The sequence below is a fragment of the Mustela nivalis genome, assembly GCF_964662115.1.
Source record: "Mustela nivalis genome assembly, chromosome: 9".
NCBI lineage: Eukaryota > Metazoa > Chordata > Mammalia > Carnivora > Mustelidae > Mustela > Mustela nivalis.
Window position 1 is genome coordinate 117395130 of NC_139028.1, and position 18272 is coordinate 117413401.

Sequence of the window (18272 nt, forward strand, 5' to 3'; positions counted from 1 at the left end):
GATTGATTTAACATTTAAAAATCAGGGGCGCGGGGCGCCTGGGTGGCTCAGTGGGTTAAGCTGCTGCCTTCGGCTCAGGTCATGATCTCAGGGTCCTGGGATCGAGTCCCGCATCAGGCTCTCTGCTCAGCAGGGAGCCTGCTTCCCTCTCTCTCTGCCTGCCTCTCCGACTACTTGTGATTTCTCTCTGTCAAATAAATAAATAAAATCTTTAAAAAAAAAAAAAAATCAGGGGCGCCTGGGTGGCTCAGTCAGTTAAGCATCTGCCTTTTGCTCTGGTCGTGATCCCAGGGTCCTGGGATCGAGCCCCGTGTCGGGCTCCAGCCCCGTGTCGGGCTCCCTGCTCAGCGGGGAGCCTCTTCTCCTCCCACTGTCACTGCTTGTGTTCCCCCTTTCCCTGCCTCTCTCTCTGTCAAATAAATAAATAAAATCTTCTTAAAGAAAAAAAAGAAAAATCAATGTAGTTCACCATATTACCAAACTAACAATGAAACCCAATGACCATTTCAATAGCTGGAAAAAAAACGCTTTTGCCGAAACTTAACGCTGATCTGTGACACAAACGCTCAGCGGACGAGGACCAGAGAGAAACTTTCTCAGTCTAAGAAAGGGTACACAGAGGAGCACAGCCAACATCATGCTTACAGCACGGAGCCTGAAAATGTTCCCCTGAGAATGGTGACAGGACGGGGATGGCTGTTGTCACAGGCTCTGTTCCGTAAGGCAGCAAACCCAAAACATCCTGATTGGGAAGGAAGAAATAAAGCTGTCTCCGTTGGCAGACCACGTGGCTGCCCGTGTAGGAGACTCCCGGGAATCCTCGCCCAAGAACAGAACTAGGCGTGATTTTTAGCAGGATCGGAGGATCCAGCGTGACAGGACACGACCTACCGTGTTTCTGTGGACCTGCGGCGAACCGCTGGAAGCTGGCATTTAAAAGCAATACCAGGTAGACCACCAACAAAAAATACAGTAAGCTTAGGGCAAGACTGACGCGGGATGTGGAATGCCTACAGGCGGAACACAGCAATGCGGCGGAGGGAAAGAAAGGGGTCACTGGAGGGAGACCACCCTCCCCAAGTTCAAATTCAAGTTCAAGTTCAATTCCACACACGCCTCCACAGGCCGGAGCCAGCGGCACTTTCCCAGAGCTGAGGACCAGCATCCAAGTGGACAGCCTGTGCCGTAGGCCTGCGAAGGCATTCTGCTGACTTTCCCAGGGACGAATGTTAGGATTTCCATCCTTCACTTGCAGAAAAACAGGTGGCCTGGAAGCAAGCAGCTCTGGGTGTCCCTTTTCCAGACGAGCCCGGGAGCAGGTGTCCCCCACCCCACCCACACCTTGTTACTTAGAAGAGAAAGCTGCAGGGCCCAGAAAATGTGCTTTTCCTTATTTAAATGGACTTTCCCTGCTGGTGTGCTTGGTCAGGAGGTGCGGGACGGAGGTCAAGAGAACAGAGGAAGCCGCTTCCGCGCAGACACGTGCAGGAGGTGGTGCGCGCTGCTGATCGATGGCCTGGCAGTTCAAAAAGCTTTCCTAACAGGGTAGCAGCAGAAGAAATGCGAGCAAACACCAAACCCCTTACCTAAACCCACCTAACGATGCTTCACACAGGAAGTCTGCAGCCCAAGTCCAAGCTGCGAAAACTATCCAAAACCAAAACAAAACAAAACCAAAAAACACCCCAGTGTCCAGCTCCCAGTTAAAATAGATCCAGGCTTCTAGAGCACGTAGATGGCACGTAGAGAAAGCCTGCCAGTCCACACCCATAACCACACCACACCAGCCCCCACGCCCACGGGGACTGACTGACTGTCAGCCCAGGAACGTAAGGCTCTAGAAAATGCTAGAATCCCAACCGGCCAGGACCGACACACAGGGCAGCCACCACCCGCAACAGTCGGGCAGAGCACTGCAGAGACACGGAAACACGGTGGCGGGGTGGGGGAGGGACAGCACACTACGCAGCACCCCCTTGCCTCTGGGGGACCCGGGCACGTCTGGCTGCTTCCTGCATTCTTCACTACGAAGCAACTTCCCACATCCACGCGGCAGACAGAAAACCGGGAGTGTGCGGGATTCACCCACGGGCATTGTTACACGCAACCAAGGAACAGCACCTTGACCTCGAAGCAGCGCTTCTGCCTGCCAGTCGGCAAAGGCTCAAGATGTTACTGTAAAACCTGGTGTTGGTTCTTCCCCAAGTTTGCTCCCCCTCACGGGCAACAAAGCCGTCTGCGGGCCCGCAGCGCATGGCCTTGAAGAGTGGCCACCGCGAATGCAGGATCTCCGGCCGTGGACGGTGGCAGCGAGAGCCCAGGGGCAGCACGGCAGGTCGGCCCACCCCCCGGCAAGAGTGGTGCACGGGCTCAGGAAAGCACCAGCAGCTGTCAGATGAAGGTGGCCAAGGGGCCGCCAAGGAGTCCACTAGAGGGGACGTTCCGGAATGTTCCATGTCCAGGGTAACTTCCAATGCCTCTTGAATTAATGGAACTGGTGCAAAACAGAAACCAGAGCTGTGAGGGGTGCATGTACCACCAGTTTCCAACCACCACTGGGATGGGGACCCCTGGCTACCACTACCCCAGGGGTCCTAGCCGCCACTCCTTCCCCCTCGCAGGGGTGCCCGTGAAGGTAAGAGGGGTTTTGTCTTCGTGCAATTTCCAGGTACTGAGGCTGGGTCTGCCGCTTTCTGGAGGGCTGAGGCCTTTTCCTCCCGGGAGACAACCTTCTTTCAGGGAAAGGGGAACCTTCCCGCCCAGTCTGGTCTGATCACTGGTGCCCCCCGTCTGCGGGGCTCTGCTGCATCTCTGCACGTCTGGTGAGGACAGGCACTGACCCTCTCTGCCTCAGAGACATCCCGGCTCCCCGGGGCTGCCAGACACAGCAGCACGAGCAGGTGGCAGAGGGCAGCAGCTGTCCCTTCTCTCACAGCCCTGGGGCCAGGAGCCCAAAGTCAGGCTGCTCCCTCTGGGAGCGCTGGCAGAACACCTGTCCAGGCCTTCCTCCCGGCTTCCTGAAGGCAGCCTCCGCGGCCGGCCGGCTCGGAGACAGCTGTCTTCTCCGTGTCTTCACACCGTCTTCTGTGTGTCTAGATTTTCTCTTAAGGACACTTGTCACACTGTGTCAGGGCCACCTTAATGATGTCATCTTGACCATCTGCAAAGACCCTACTTCCAAGTAAGGTCACATTCACAGGACTGGGGCTTTGGGCTCCCATGTGTCTTGGAGGGCCCCAGTGCAACCCAGCACAGAAGCAACAGGGGCCGGGCCAAGGCACACTGAGTGTCCAGGGTAGCAGCCTCGGCTTCCCCAAGTCCACGGCTTCCCTCCTAAAACGCAGCCCACCGTGTGCAGCACCTCACCGCCCCGTCGGCACCGCTATGGAGGAATCTGGGTGCAGAGAACCAGGACAAAACGCTGATGTTCTGAATCCGCTGCCGCAGTGAGCGATACGCTGATTGTTCTCACTGACCTGGAGGGTTTGGGTCTTTGGCCAGCACCGTGAAACGGTGGCGGGCTGACATGTTCTGGACACCACACATGTGCCCTGGTTCCAAACCAAGGCATCGTCCTTAATATTGGGAACCCCCCATATCCTAGCCATCCCTGAGAGCTGGCCACTTGGCCTCCTTGATCGCTCTCCAAACCTGCCTGCGGCCTCTCTCCTTCCCTGCTGCCAGCACCCCGTGTGCCCCCTTCTGCCTGCGTCCACCCACGCCTCCCCATCGGGCACCTGCCAACAGCCTGGACCGCCTCCAGCAGCCACGCCCTCTGGGCAGCCACGCCCCCGCAGCCTCCCAGGATCCCAGCCCAAGTCAGGGGAGCACCGACAGCCCCGCTGGGTCAGGCTTCTCATGCTCCACATCACCCAGAGATGCGTGGCTTCCCCTCAAAGCAGCGGACGCCAATCGTCGTAACCCCTGAGGACTCTATGCCGTACACGCGATATCTCATTTAATCTGGACAGTCCAGCAGGGACACCCTACAGACCTCGCATGGAGAGAAAGCCACAGCAAGACGGAACGGCTTCCCAGGACCACAGAGCTCCAGGCAGATGGCGGCAGGATTCAAACCCACCGGCTGACTTCAGAGACCATGAGGTGAAATCACAGCCCACTGCGGCCTCCCGCTGAGAGCAGGCATTTAGTGGACAGTAGGGTCGGGATCCTGCCTTGGATTCAAGGGGGCCACACACTGCGCAAATGCCTCCCATCGAGAGGGGAGCCTTCCGTCCCATCTCCTTGAGCCTGGGGCAGTCCCAAGGCAGAACGTGGCAGAGACCAGGCCACAACACGCGTGCCGCGGAGCCTGCAGGACGCTGGCTGGGCCCCCCGCCTCTTGCAGCACTCCACCTCCTGCAAGGCGGCCGCCACGGGAGGAGATCACCGAGCCTGAGCACATCCGGACAGTGGAACTGAACTCTGGACCGGAGCGAGGGACACCGGCTGATGCTGCCCGAGAGCCTGACCCACAGAACATTCTAGGTCTGCTTCTTGGCTAGACTGGCGTCCACTCCAAGAGAGGAGGGCAGGTCTGTCTCCACTAACCGCTGAGCAGTGCTGGGCACTGAGCTCAGCTTCTAACCAACGCACGCTTGGCTCTGATGCCGGGCGCAGCACCCCCGGGAAGCCGTCACGAGAACCCCCGGCGCGGGCGCAAGGACTCCTCCGTGTGTCTCAGCAAGAGAGGAAAGCAGCCTGCGCCCCACACCAGGCCCCGGCACCCCCTCCCCCGTCCTGAACCAGCACGACAGCCTAGAAGAGCCCACGCAGCTCTCCACGTGCCGGAACACGCCGGCCCTCTGCCAGCTGAGGATTTCCAACCAGGACCTGCATGGGTCCTTCCAGAAACAGAATTCTCCCTTGGAGGGGGGGGGGGGGGACTTCCGTGCAAGGTACCCAGAAAACACAGCGGATATTTATAGCTGCTGTCTGGGAGGGCACAGGAATGTGAAACATTAACAGAAATAACAGACCAGAGGAATCGCCCTGGCAACCAGGTACAGCGGTAGAGACAGTGAAATTAACTGTACTCAAAAGTTAAGTCAGAACAGGTGCAGGGCGTGAGCGCACCCCGTGGGGGCCGCCGGGTCCCGGCCATCCAGCCAGCATCCGTCCGTCCCCCCGCCTCCGCAGCAGAGGGCCCACCACATTCCCGCGCCCTGCCTGGCCCTGGGGTCCCAGCGGTCTCCCTGGAGCCTGAGCTTTCCTGCTCTGGAGGTGAGAGGGCACCCAGGGCCCAGGGACCCCGTGCGGGAAGAGGAGAACAGACAGGACACTCCCGGTTGCAGGATGGACGCGTCCGACGTTCTGGCCTGAAACCATCAAATGCTCATTTTCTCTACCACCTCTGCAGCGGGCGCTGGTTCTCGAGGCTCCTCGGGCGCACTCCTCGGCCTCCCCCGGTCTACCAGCAGGCACCCTGCGGCCTCCACGGGTTTCCTGGGGACCATGTGGGTCCCCTACTTCCCTGGGCTCCCTGACTTAATGGCATTCACCCGGGGGCCGGTGCATCCCCGACAATCATCAGTGTATATGGAAGAGGATTAACCCCATGTAGCTCGGAGAGTAGCACCCCAAATGCACACATGAGCCCGCTAACCCCAGAGAGGGTGCACTAGGACTCCAACGCACACAGCCCGTGAGTCTCAGAGGGACACTCTGAATTCAAACGTCCCTTCTGAAGCCTGGACGGCTGGGCCCGCTGCTTCTCTGGGGAGACCCATGAGGCCGGAGCCTTGACACTGAAGGCCGGGGCTCCTCCACCGCACAGATCCCAAAGCCCCGACGCTGGGGAGGAGCCGGCCGCCTGGTCACAGGGAGAGCAGAGCTGAGCAGTCGGACGACTCCAGAGGGGACAGCGCATTAGAGCGGCGCCCTCCAGGAGGGCCACTTTCTCTCCCCAGCCTGGCGCAGACCACGTTTTCAAAGATGCTGCGGGAGGGCAAGACGTAAGGCCAACAGCCTCGGGGGCGTCCGGGTGCGGCCCAGCCAGAGGGCCTCCTGCACACTGTTAAAAGCCCAGCCGCCGGATGTCCCTTGCCCCGGGGGCCCAGCTGCTGTCCCTCTAGCACATGCTCCTGTCCCAGCTGGACAGAGATGCTCTACCGACGCCCGGGAGGGCACCGGGCACGGCTTCAGGAGGCTGTGTTCTCCCTACATTTAGTCAAAACCCCGGTCCTGGAGATGTGGGGTTGGTGCTCAGCTGCTGAGCTCACAGGGGCCAGGAAGCCCACGGGGACATCTGTGCCACTTCTCAGAGAGAGGGACCCCAGGTCGCTGCTGCCGACAAGCTGAAGTGTGGGGACCAGGTGGGGTCCACTTGTACAAGAAAACGTGCTGATCGGGGAATCGGGACCTCCCCCCACAGACCTCATTTCAACTGAATCAAAGCCCCAGCTCCACATACAGCCACCCTCTGGGGCTCGGGGTTCACCACGCCCATGAGGGGGACACGGCTCAGCCTGCACCAATGCTCCTCCCCGGTGTTTCACGCTGGGCCCCTGCGGACGGCGCCCCGGGGTGCACCGCAGAGCTCGTGCCAACACGTCCAACAGAAGAGGCTTTCGTGCCATAGCTCACACACACGGCCCTGCAGCCCCGTGGTCGCCGCCAGGGATCCAGTCTCCCTGAACAGAACAAGATGACACTGTGACCTCCCAAGCTGTCCCCACGGTCAGCACCGGGACCAGAACCCAAATCTGCTCGAAGATCCCTTCACGGACGAGAATCGCAAAGCACGGCCTTAAGAACACACCCTCTGTGGAAATATCAGGAAAATTACTTAATCAACCCAATTTTATACTTTCTGCCTTCCGTCATTACTAGAATGTTCACTTCCAAATGCAAAGTGCAAGGAAATCTGTGTTCATGAAGGCTTTCTTTTTCCTGGAGTTTCTATCAAGCCATCAGGAGGCTATCAGCTTGCGAAGGGGACGGGAAAACGCAGGACCCAGAGAAGGCAATCAAGCTTGCTTAATTAATTAATTAAGCCTCACGCGGGGCGCCCGCAGAAATCACCAAGTGCCTTGTGTGAAAATCACCGCGTTCCTGAGGGACGTTCTGTATCAAACGTGGACACCCGGTTCGAACCGAAGCCCTCTCTCCTCCCTACCTCGGGGAAGACCGCAGAACCGCTCGGGGTCACCTGGGGAGTCCTGGGGGGAAATGGGGGGATAAAGCCCTTCCTCTCGCCGACGCCGTCCAGCCTCCCGGAGAGACCGGCGCTCCCGGAGACAGCATGGGAGCCGACCCCAGGGCTCGGAGCCCCTGTCCGCAGGCCTCCGCCTCTTCCCGCCCCGTGCTGCCTGGTTCGTTTGCAGGAGGAACGTGCTTCCTCGAAGAGGGGACCACACGTTCTGACCAGCTCGGGGCTTCGGGAGCCGGAAGTCCCCGACGGACGCGCTCACGGGGCAGGTTCCCCGGCGGGCCTATCCGGCCTCTCTCCTGGCCTTGTAGACGACCATCCTCATCTTCACGGCCTTCCTCCCGCGGCCGGTCTGCCTCCAAGCGTCCCCTTTTATACGGACCCCAATCACGCTGGGCTGGGCCCACCCAGGGCCCTCAGTTTACCTGAGTCACCTCTGTAAAGGCCCCAGCTCCGAACTCGGTCACGTTCTGCGGCCCGAGGGAGGCCGACGCATGAATTCTGGGGGCCCCACCTCGGCCCCCGACAGCAGCGCTGGCCGGGAGCGCGGCTCATGCCCCCTTCCAGCAAAGGAACCGCAGGCCTCGCCAACGCCGAGCGCGCCGCCGCCAACCGCACGGCCGGATGAAAGGCAACAGGCAGGCGTCCAGACGGCTCGGGGGAAAAGCTTTTTTCCAGAGGGTCATCAAGACTGCATTGCGGGGGGGCGCGGGGGGGTGCTTCAGGTGCTGAACCTCGGGCCCGGCGAAGCAGCAGATACCTGTTGAGTCCACACGGCCTCCACACTGGGGGGCTAGGGAGGGCAGACGCGGGGCCCTGCAGGGGTGCAGGGGGCGGGCAGCAAGCCCCCTCTGCTCTGGCCCCACCCTCCACCTCCAGCCATCCACAATCCGCCTTAACCAAACATACCTCCTACTTCGAGGTTACGCACCCTGCTGCCCTTCTTAAATCACCCGACCTGTTTAAACTTGAGTTTTATTTACAGGGGAAAACCAGGAGCTCATCAGACCACCATGGGACACAGGTGATTTCAAGGCAGAACGCAGGATCCCAGGGGCAGTGAGGCCTCAAGACGTCAGCCTCCCGGGGTGCCTGGGTGGCTCAGTGGGTTAAAGCCTCTGCCTACTTGTGATTTCTGTCTGTCAAATAAATAAATAAAATCTTTTTTAAAAAAGCAGTCACCCTCCCGCACCTGACGGATCTCACAGCACAGCCCGTATCTTCAGGGCCGACACGGGCACGACTTAAAGGCCTCAGGAAAACCGATAAACCAGAATCGAACCGGGCCACGAAGGAGCCGAGCTTCCAAGTCCGTCACCCACTCTGAGCGCAGGTTCAAAGCGGCAGGACAATCCGGGCTCCTGGGAAGCCGCTGACCGAGGGGACCCCGTGGAGGCGGGAACCCAGGAGAAGCCCCATCCTGACCGCAGGCAGCCGGTCTGCGGCCTTCACAGGCCAATGTTCTGTGACCCCCAGAAGGCTTAAGCCCAAGGAGAGGCGTGAAGAAAAGGGCCAGAGGCACCCCCAGCTTCGTCCGTGAAACCCGGAAAGAAGGCTCCGTTTCACGCGCTGCACCCGTCTCCGCTCGGAACTGAGGAGCGCCTGACAGAGTCGCTGTGTTTTCCCACCAATGGTGCGAGGCAACAGCAAGAGGGCGGGAAGATCTCCCACGGGAGGCAGGAGGTCGTTCTGAGAAGGTTGAAGACATTTCCAGAATGTTCCAGAGAACCTCAGATGGCCCCTGTTTCCGGCGTAATTAGGTTGGTAAGAATTGCTCACCCATTTGAAACGGGGTTTGGGCGAGAATGTGAGGATTCGAGTCTGTGAGATCCCACGAGTCTCAAGGGCTCAGGCTTCGGGGCCCATAAGGCCAACGAGGTTCTTAAACAGAGAAACGGGAGCAAATCAAATCCTCGAGCTTTAAGAAAGCCAAGTTCCTGTGCCGCTCTAATCCAGAAATACCGATTCCAACGCCGTAAGTAACCAGATGCGTTCTTTGCCGGGTGGGAACCTCCACGCGGGGACGGGTCAGACCCCGGCGTCAGACCTAAGACAGGATGGGCGACGGGGCGCCTGGGGGTGCAGTCGGTTACGTGCCGGGCTCTTGAATTCGGCTCAGGTCATGATCTCGGGGTCATGGGACCGAGCTCTGCGCTCAGCATGGAGTCTGCCTGCGATTCTCCGTCCCTATGCCCCTCCCCCTGCCTGCACATGCTCTAAATACATAAACAACATCTTCCCCCAAAAATGCAGCCGTAAAGAGAGACGAAGCTCCGTAAACTCCAGCTCCGTACGCGTGTCCATCCCGGAAGCAGGCGTGTTCCTGACCCTCAGGGCACTGCCACTCGCTGTGTGGCTTTGAGAAGGTCCTAGACCTCTCTGAACCTTAGCCCCTTCGCCCGTCACGCGGGTTTTTGGTTTTCCCTTTGCGGTGTCAGGACGGTTAAACCAGATGACGTCCGCGCCCCGTGTTTCCGGTTGGAATGCAAACCCCACCATAGAAGTCAGAAATCAGAGGTCAGAAACCCACGTGTCAGAAATCACAAGACTCGGCAGTGGCTCGGGGTCACTGAGCAAAAGGAGCTCCCCACACCGGGGCAGAGCCCGGAGGCCAGACCCCCAGACGCGACCGGACCACGAGGACAGACAGCAGCGGGCCTGTGGACGTCCCCCCACGGGGCGCAGCGGGTCATGGCCAGGTCCCTCCTCAGCCATGCCCTAGGGGAGGCACTTCATGGTCAGGGGGAGACACAGGCAGCAAGAGATGACCCGGCTGCAAGGCCTCTTCTAGAAAATTCCATCTCCACACAGCCACCTGCAGAAGGCAGCCTCAGCAGGAGAGGACAGAAGTGACCCTCAGCCCCCTGTCCTGAGTGCCAGCCCACCGACCTGTGAAGCAAGTTGGTCACCGGAGGCTCTGGAAGGGAAGACCGATGTCACCTGTGCCTGGTGGAGACAGCCGTGCCCTGCCCAGGACGAGCAGACCCCGTGGCCGCGGGCGGCCGGGACTGGCATGGTCGGGGACAGTGTCACCGACATTATGGACACGAGAAGGCAGCAGAGCGCCAGGTGGAAAAGCCACTGGCGGAGGCTGGCATTTCACGTCGACACACATCATTCTTCCTAAAGGCAGGCACGGCTCTGCCTTCTTGGGGGCCGGTTTGTGTTTTTTAAGACGATTTTTTCTAAGCAGTTTTAGATTCACAGTAAAATCAAGGGGACGGCACGGGATGGCTGGCGTCCCCCACCCCGTGTGCACAGCCCCCCCACTCCCAGCGCCCCCACCGGAAGGGGCCATCTGTTGACATCTGGTGAGCCTACATGACACGTCATCGCCACCCAGTCACAGCGGACATCAGGGATCACTCTCGGGGGGGTGCATCCTGCGGGTTCGGACCGACGCATGATGACACATGTCCACCACCACGGTGTCACACGGGGTCGGGCCCCTGCCTTGTTCTTCTCGGCCCCCCTCCGACCCTGGCAACCACCGCCTGCCTTTCCCGGAACATCACGGAGGTGAAGTCACACAGAGTGTGGCCTTTCTGGGTTGGCGTCTCTCCCGGAGTAGGGCTCGGCCACGTTTCCTCCGTCACTCTTCATGGCCTCGTGGCTCCTTCTGATTTAGTGCCGAGCTCTGGCCCCCTGCGTGCGTGTCCGCCAGCTTACCCACCCACCTGCTGAAGGACGTCGCGGCCCCCTCCACGCTTGGACAACTATGAAGACAGTGCCTGTGAACGCCCACGTGCAGGTTTCACGTGGACGTAAGTTCTCAGCTCCTGTGGACAAATCCCACGGAGTGTGCCTGTGGGATCGTGCCTAAGACACTGTCCCTGTCCTACAGAGCGGCCGACTGCCCCGTCCTCTCCGGGACAGCCGTGTACCCCTGCTGGTGTTTACCTGGATCCTTCCACCATGAGAACTACGACAGCTTCACGGAGGTCCGTGCCTCCCTCTAGAGAATCGGGGACCCTAAGCACGGTCTCAGGGACCCTGAATCTAAGTGTCCTGTCCATCCACAGCTGTAATCCTAGGGAGCAGACTTCATGTCAAAGGTGGGGAGACAGGGCTGGGTTACTTATAAGAATGAAAGCTGCTTTTTTTTTTTTTAATAAAGATTTTATTTATTTATTTGACAGACAAGAGATCACAAGTAGGCTGAGAGGCAGGCAGAGAGAAAGAGAGAGGAAGCAGGCTCCCTGCTGAGCAGAGAGACTGATGCAGGGCTCATCCCAGGACCCTGAGATCATGACCTGAGCTGAAGGCAGAGCCTTAACCCACTGAGCCCCCCAGGTGCCCCTGTAAGCTGCTTTTTGATAACTATCAAAAATGTAGATGCCAACAAACAGCAGAGAGACCATCCCAGGAACGGCCGCTGCCATGGGGACCGCAGGACCAGGGCCAAGCGCAGGAGGCTTCTCCTGGACGGGGCGGCTCCTGCAGGAGGAAGACCCGCGGCAGGTAACCGAACCCGGCACGTATCCCGCCTGGGTGTCCCGACATCTGTGAGGCGAGGCTGTGCGGCGAGGGACCGAGTCCCCACAGACAAACGCCGGGTGACGAGGCACAGAGGTCTCCCAACACGCCCACCCCATGGCCGAAGTAGGTGCAGCGGGACGGCTCGGGCAGGGGCTCTTCGCACGATCCCCCAGGGCATCTGTCCCGGGCCGGCCAGCCCTGCGCCGCTGGGGGACAGCAGGACTCGGGCTCACCTGAGCCTCTGTCTCCTTTCAAGACGGCTCCCCTGTGAGCCAGCTCAGACTCACAGAGGAGAGGCCGGGGACAAGCCTCATGCCCCACAAATAGCTCTTTGTCCGTCCACACGGCCTGCAGAGTCACGCAACCCAGGGTCCTGAGGAGGGGGCCGGAGGCACACGCCCCAGAGCCACCCCCGCCGCACTGGCCCGTCTGCGGGAAGCTGCCGGGCAGAGGAAGGAGCGTCTGGACCCCGGGCTGGGGGTGTGGGACCCTGTCCCTCTGAGCACAGAGCTGAGGGCAGGTAGGAGACCACCAGCCTTAGTGAAGTCAGCCTGACGTCTGCACCCCACTCTGCTCCCCTTTCCCAAGAAGGGAGCCCCGGGGAGGTGCAGAAGGAAGAAGCCAGAGGAGGGAAGACCCTGGGTCCCAGGGCTCTCGTGATCCCGCTCCAGAGGCCACCGGCCCACTGGGAACCCGGAGTCTGTGCCGAGTGTGGCCAGAAGCATCCTGCTTCTCGCAGATGCTGCCCAGCCTGCCGGGCCCCCGCCTTCTCTCCCCCACGCCAGCCTGGACCACAGCCGTCCTGCTCGCCAGCTCGGGGCCGTCTGGAATCTGCAGTCACGGCCCCTCGGTCAGAGGATGCTGACCCAGGCAGCTCCAGGCCAGCCTCCCTGGCCCCAACAGGGGACATGCCGGCCACAGCCTGTGCTCCTGCCGGGGCCGCCAGCTTCCAGCCTCTGCTGCCCCCGGGACACAGCAAAGGCTGCACAGTCCTGCGAGAGGCAGGCGGGAGAGCTCAGCCACAGCGTCCCTAGAGCACCACCGGCCCCCCCGGGCGACCATCCCACTGGTGAGAGCCTGGCCTGCACCCCTCGAACAGAAGTCTCCCGCCAGCTCCTCTCACAACTGCTCGCTGGAATACACGTCCGGAGGCCCACATCCGATGTCCAAGGTTCTGAAATCGGGGTGGGGAACCCCAGGATTATCTCTACATCCCAGCAGGAGGAACGTTCTGGAGGGGCAGGTCTGCCGGCGCTGGCTCCCCCGACCTGCTGGGTCACCCTTGCATGCGTCTGGAATTCTGGACGGGGAACAGCCATCTGTTAGCTGGGCGGGGACTGGGGAGCGGCAGTGTCTGCAGGGGCGTCCAGAGCGGGAGACGAGAGGCCCAGCAGGGCTGCCCTTGGACTGTGGCAGGGAGAGGGACTCCGGTCAGCATGAGGGTCTCACCAGCCCCGGGGCCCCATCCTGGGGGACCCACATCTGACTTCTGTCCCTGTGACCCGACCTGGCCTGTGCTGGGCTCTCCCTGTCCCCTCATGTGATGGCTTCATGAACAGAAGAGGGACGACGACCTGGGGGCTCCCCAAATCAGCACAGGCCCCGTGTGGCCCATGTTTGCTCCTGCATAGGGGGGAGGTGCGGAGGGACCGTCCACGCCAAGGCTTCCGTGCTTTCCTGAACTCCCCGCGGGTGCGTTTAGACGCGGCTCCCCGTCTCCGAGCCCATCTGAGCGACAGACAGGTGCGCTCCCGGGAAACACCGGGGGGCCTGAGCGACATCGCCGCGGGGCGCCGGCCGGATTCTCCCGCCTCCCGTTCCACGGGACCCTGAATCCATTCCGTGAGCTGACCCGCCCCCTCCTCCCAGGGAGGATTCGCACGGAAGGCGAACGGACGCGCGCCGGTGGAGGGGCCACACGGGCGGGAGCCGAAGACACGGGAGAGGACGGGCGCACAGACATGCAGAGAAAGTGGGGCCACAGCCGGGCCTCCTAGCCCGGCCCACGCCTCCGACCCGCAGGCCAACCGCCGTCCTGGCAGGTGCACCGCTGTGGGGACCCGGCGGCATCTCACGGCTCCCCTGCCCCTGCTTCCCGAAGACGAGGCCGCGAGCGGGACAGGTGGTACGTTCGTAATAGGACAGAGACCTCGCTGGGACAAGTGGGAGGAGGGAGGGAGGGAAGCTAGTGTGGATTCCACCAAACCCAACACTGCAGAAAAGGACCGTCCCAGGGGCCCGGACCCCACTGCGCTGGGCCCTGTGAGCCTGATTCGTCCCCAGCCAGGTCTGCTCGTCCTCGGCCTGCAAGTCCGACAGCAAATCTGACCGCTGTGACCTCAAGGTGGCGTTTCCCCAGAAGTCAGCCCTAAGCTGGCCTTTCCGGGAGGCCGGCCCTGAGAGGGCGTACAGGGTGGGCACTGCTCATCTCGACAAGGAGTCAGGAATTCTCTACCCCCTCCTGTAGGCTCTGAGTTTCCCTTCCCTGAATTTCAGTTAATTCCATGAACAAACCAGAGACGGACGAACTTGGAGCCCGGGGAAGGCTGGCTTTGGCGGTCCGCAGGCTCCCCGGAAAAACTTCTGAAGGCCGTAAGAAGTCTGAAATCCAACTAAAGAAAGCTGTCGTGCAGATCCCACTGTCCCAATAGCGCCGTGTTTTACCCCAAGACGAGCACTGAAAGCAAATACAGCCGGGAAGGCCCCTGGAGGGGTCAGGACTCCAGGCGGGCGCGGCCGGGCGGAGGGACGTGCCAGGGCAGGGGCGGCGGTCGGGGAAGGCGGGAGCCCCAGCAGAGGTGAGAGCAGGGAGGACACGGAGCTGGCCCGGGACGAGGTCAAGCCCACGGACGGGAGTGGGACCCCCGCCCCATAAACCTATGCCTCTGGGGCCGCGTTTGGAATTCCAGGGTGCGGCCAGCTGTCTGAGCAGGGTCTGCACACAAGCACCCCTCCCCCACCCCGTGGAGCAGGCGCCGGAGCCCGGCCTGAGCTCCAGACACCACCGCCCCCCGTGAAGGAGCTCTCGGGACAGTGAGTGGCGAAGCCGAGGGGCCAAACGGCATCTGGTGGACGGCCAGTGAGACGCCGGCAGGAACCCCAGACGCGAGTCCAGACACAGTCGCGCAACAGCCAGACCCCCAGCGTGCACACGCATGCATGCACACGCACACCCTTAGGGCTCAGACAAGACTCTACCACATTTAGGCGCATCACGGGCCAGGGGGATTAAGGAAAAGAAATCTCGTAACGCAGTCGGGAGGCCGAATGTGTTATCTCCCCAGGACAAGACATTTTAGGAAGCGAGAGGGACGGTCAGCAACGGCCCCACAGGAAGGACGCGCATCCCCGCATCCAGGAGGAAGTCAACACGGGTCACGGCCTGTCCTGCAAATGAAATGCACGGAGCTTCACGGAGAGCTCGGCGGCAGGGGCCAAGTGTCGGCCCCTCACCCGGGACCCGGGGGAAGCCTGTCAGGAACCGGAGGCCCCAGGGGGAGCCTGGACACTGGAGGCCCCGCCCATCCCCGGGGCACGAGGGCGCACTCCGCAGGGCGTGGGTAAAGTGCATGGAGCACGGGGCTGGGGGGCCGCCAAGGGACTGTCCTAATCCAGAAGCCACACGGCGGTGCAGGGAGGGGGCGCCCCCAGCCTGCCCAATCAGGACCACGCCTCCCTTCAGCCCCCAGAACAGCACAGCCATCCACGCTGACTCAGACGCTGGAATGACCCTGGGGGTGGGGGGTGCCGTGGCTCGGGGCCCCAGCCAGACGTCGCGCGGGTCAGGCCTCATGTGTCGCGTGGCCCTCCAGCATGCCCGGCCTTTCCTGGGTCACGGAGCCCCCGTCATGGAGAGCGTGTTCACAGGACCACAGGATGTGGCGCCGCGCACACACGTGCACACACGTGCACACACACAGATGCGGTCTCTAAGCCCTGGACACGGATCCCTGCAATCCCCGACCTCCTCGCAGGGCTACGAAGCCCCGCAGCAGCTCACCCGACACCCTCTCCGCTGGGTGTGTCCCCGAGACCCCAGACAGCAAGTGCCCTGGACGCGAGGCTCTCACGTGGGGCCCCCAACACGACCCCTGCCTGCAGCTGCTCGGGGACACAGCCTGGGGGGCACCCCGCCCAGCATCAGATCCCGTGTGTGGGCTCCAGGGGGGAACCACGGAGGGGCAGGAACCAGCCAGAGATTGCCCGCTGTGGAGACCCGCACCCACACCAAGACTCAGCGGATTCTCAAAGAAGTCTGTGACCCCCACGTGTGAAAACGGCCCGCTTCGGTAACGTCCATGGGCCCTTCCGACGGCAAGCCTCTGCTGTCTGAGGGGGACCCCGGGGCTGTTCTGGCAATGTGCCTGGGTCATCTGTGCTTAAGGCCCAGGGTCACCCCCGTGAGACAATCCCTGGTTTGGCCGCCTGGTTCTTCTTGTTCCAAAGAGATGTGTAGGCGTGAGTGGTCGTGCGAAGGGAACTTCATTTGCATCCGGCCTCACCTGACGTATTTCCCACCGGCGGGCTGTGTCCCTGCGCTCCGTGAGTCCAGCCCCGCACCGAGGGGACCGGCTCCGAGCTCAGTCCACCCAGTTACCGCAGCCCACTGGGCGTGGCTTCCAGAGAAACCACATTCCACCCCCACACCCAGGCCCTCCAGGCTCCAGAGAACTCGCTCTGCAGCCCCAGGGTTGCAGGTCAAAGATCTCAGCGAATAGAGACAGGGCTGGTGCCCTGTCCTTCCCTGCCCCGGGATCCTGCGACCTCTGACCCTGGGAGCCGGCTGGCAGGCTGCCCCTCAATCCTCGGGGTCACCAAAGCCCTAGAAGCTTCCCGACCCTGCTCATAGTAACAGTTCAAGACTTCAAAGGCCAGGTGGCCTCGCCGGGACTCCCTGGCTTTCCCCTCCAGGGACCTGTCTGCCAGGGTGTTTCATGGAAATGGAGTCCCACCAGATGTGCTCAGCTGACTCTCCCTCTTCTTCCTCTGCAGTCTTCTTCTGGGGAAAGCTCCATGCCTGCCCAAAGTAACCCATGCCGACGATTCTGAATCACTTCAAAATACAAGAAGGCAACACACCTGAGCCACTCCAGCTCGGTGATCACCCAAAGCCACTTCTGTTGGTCCTCAGCTTGCGCTAAGGTCAGACGGTATCTGAAAACCACATGGTTTTTGTTTTTGTTTTGCAAAACCCGTTAACTGAAAACTCCACTTCATGTTGAAAAACATCCCTTACAGTGCCAAGAAAAGTCTGCTCTCCAGACGAAATACTATCAGACAACTGACCTTTATCCCACCTTTCCCTTTTCACCCTGGCTACCAGGAAGCTCAGGGGTAAGGCCCACATGTAACTGTAAAGATGTTCTGTTGCCCCTTCAGTCTTAGAGAAAGCCTAAGGGTTAGGGCAGAGTTCTGCCAGTAAGGCCTGCCGCAGAATCATCTGGGAGGCCAGCTAAGAAGACAGACGCCTAATGGACTGGCATCTTATGGACGCAGTTTTAGAATCTGCAAGATGCCCAAGATTTCTTGGTCATCAGGTCAGGCTCTGCAGTCAGAGTGAAGTGACGCAACCCATTTCCCAGGATGACGTGGGCCTTTCTGGAGACACTGATCTGCCTGTCATCTCCATCCCTGGGGAGGGGCACGCGTGCAGCCCAGGTGCTCTCGGCAGGGGTTGCAGTGAATGCAGCAGACTTGCAGACTGGGCACGAGGGGCCGGCACTGCTGAGATATGCTGGAGCCGCCAGTTCTTGGCTGGAATATGCAGGAGGACTCATGGGATGAGTTCCAAAAGAACTGAAGGGAACCCTCCGTGCACAGGGGAACCATAGGGTGGTGTGAATGACATCTCAATAAAGCTATTCCTGAAATTTCTTAGACTGAATCCATGGTGCCCAGAGATGGGTAGGGGGCCGCAGGGTCCAGCACATTTGCCTGTCCTTCCCCCGTCAGGAAGCACTGCTCTACTCGGCACAGGGCACCATGGCCCCTGCACTCCCTGACCCTTTGGGGACCAAGAGTCTCGTGAAAAGCCAGTGACCCTGCGGACCAGCCTGGAACCAGCACTGCTTTACTGCCAACCCAGCTGCACATCACGAGCCTGGCTCTTCCCATGTCAGTGGACACTGAGCCTAAATGCCCCCCTACCCGGCACCCCAGGAGGAAGGAGGCCCCCATCCAGGATCAGTGCCCGACACTGATGAAAGCAAGCCAACATCACTTAACCACGAATCTGTGGGCTTCAGACCAGGAGGCCACCGGACATCACCACGCTGGGCATGTTCCTGGGATCTGTGGAGAATGAGGTGGTCACAGCCTCCCATCAGCATCGCAAAGCCCAGATCACGTAGAGTGGGGCTGGCAAGGGTTTCTGTAAAGACCCAGCTAGGATATATTTTCAGCTCTGCAAACTACACGGTCTGTCACACCCAGGATGCTGCTGGGGCGTAGGAACAGCCCAGGATGACTTGTAAAGGACCAGATGTGGCTGTGTGACAATAAACTTTATTTACAAAAGGCAACCTGATGACTGGGGGAAATGATGTGTAAATCATGTCTGGCAAGGGATTAGTACGCCTAGTACATAAAGACCTCCTGTAAGGGATTAGTACGCCTAGTACATAAAGACCTCCTGTAACGTAAT

At 60.5% G+C, this 18272-nt stretch overlaps 1 protein-coding gene across 12 annotated transcripts in view; it reads right to left on the bottom strand.

Annotated features, from left to right (window-relative positions):
* Nucleotides 1–18272, bottom strand: part of SHANK2 (SH3 and multiple ankyrin repeat domains 2) — a 453415-nt gene that overhangs the window by 407250 nt on the left and 27893 nt on the right. The window lies entirely within an intron of this gene.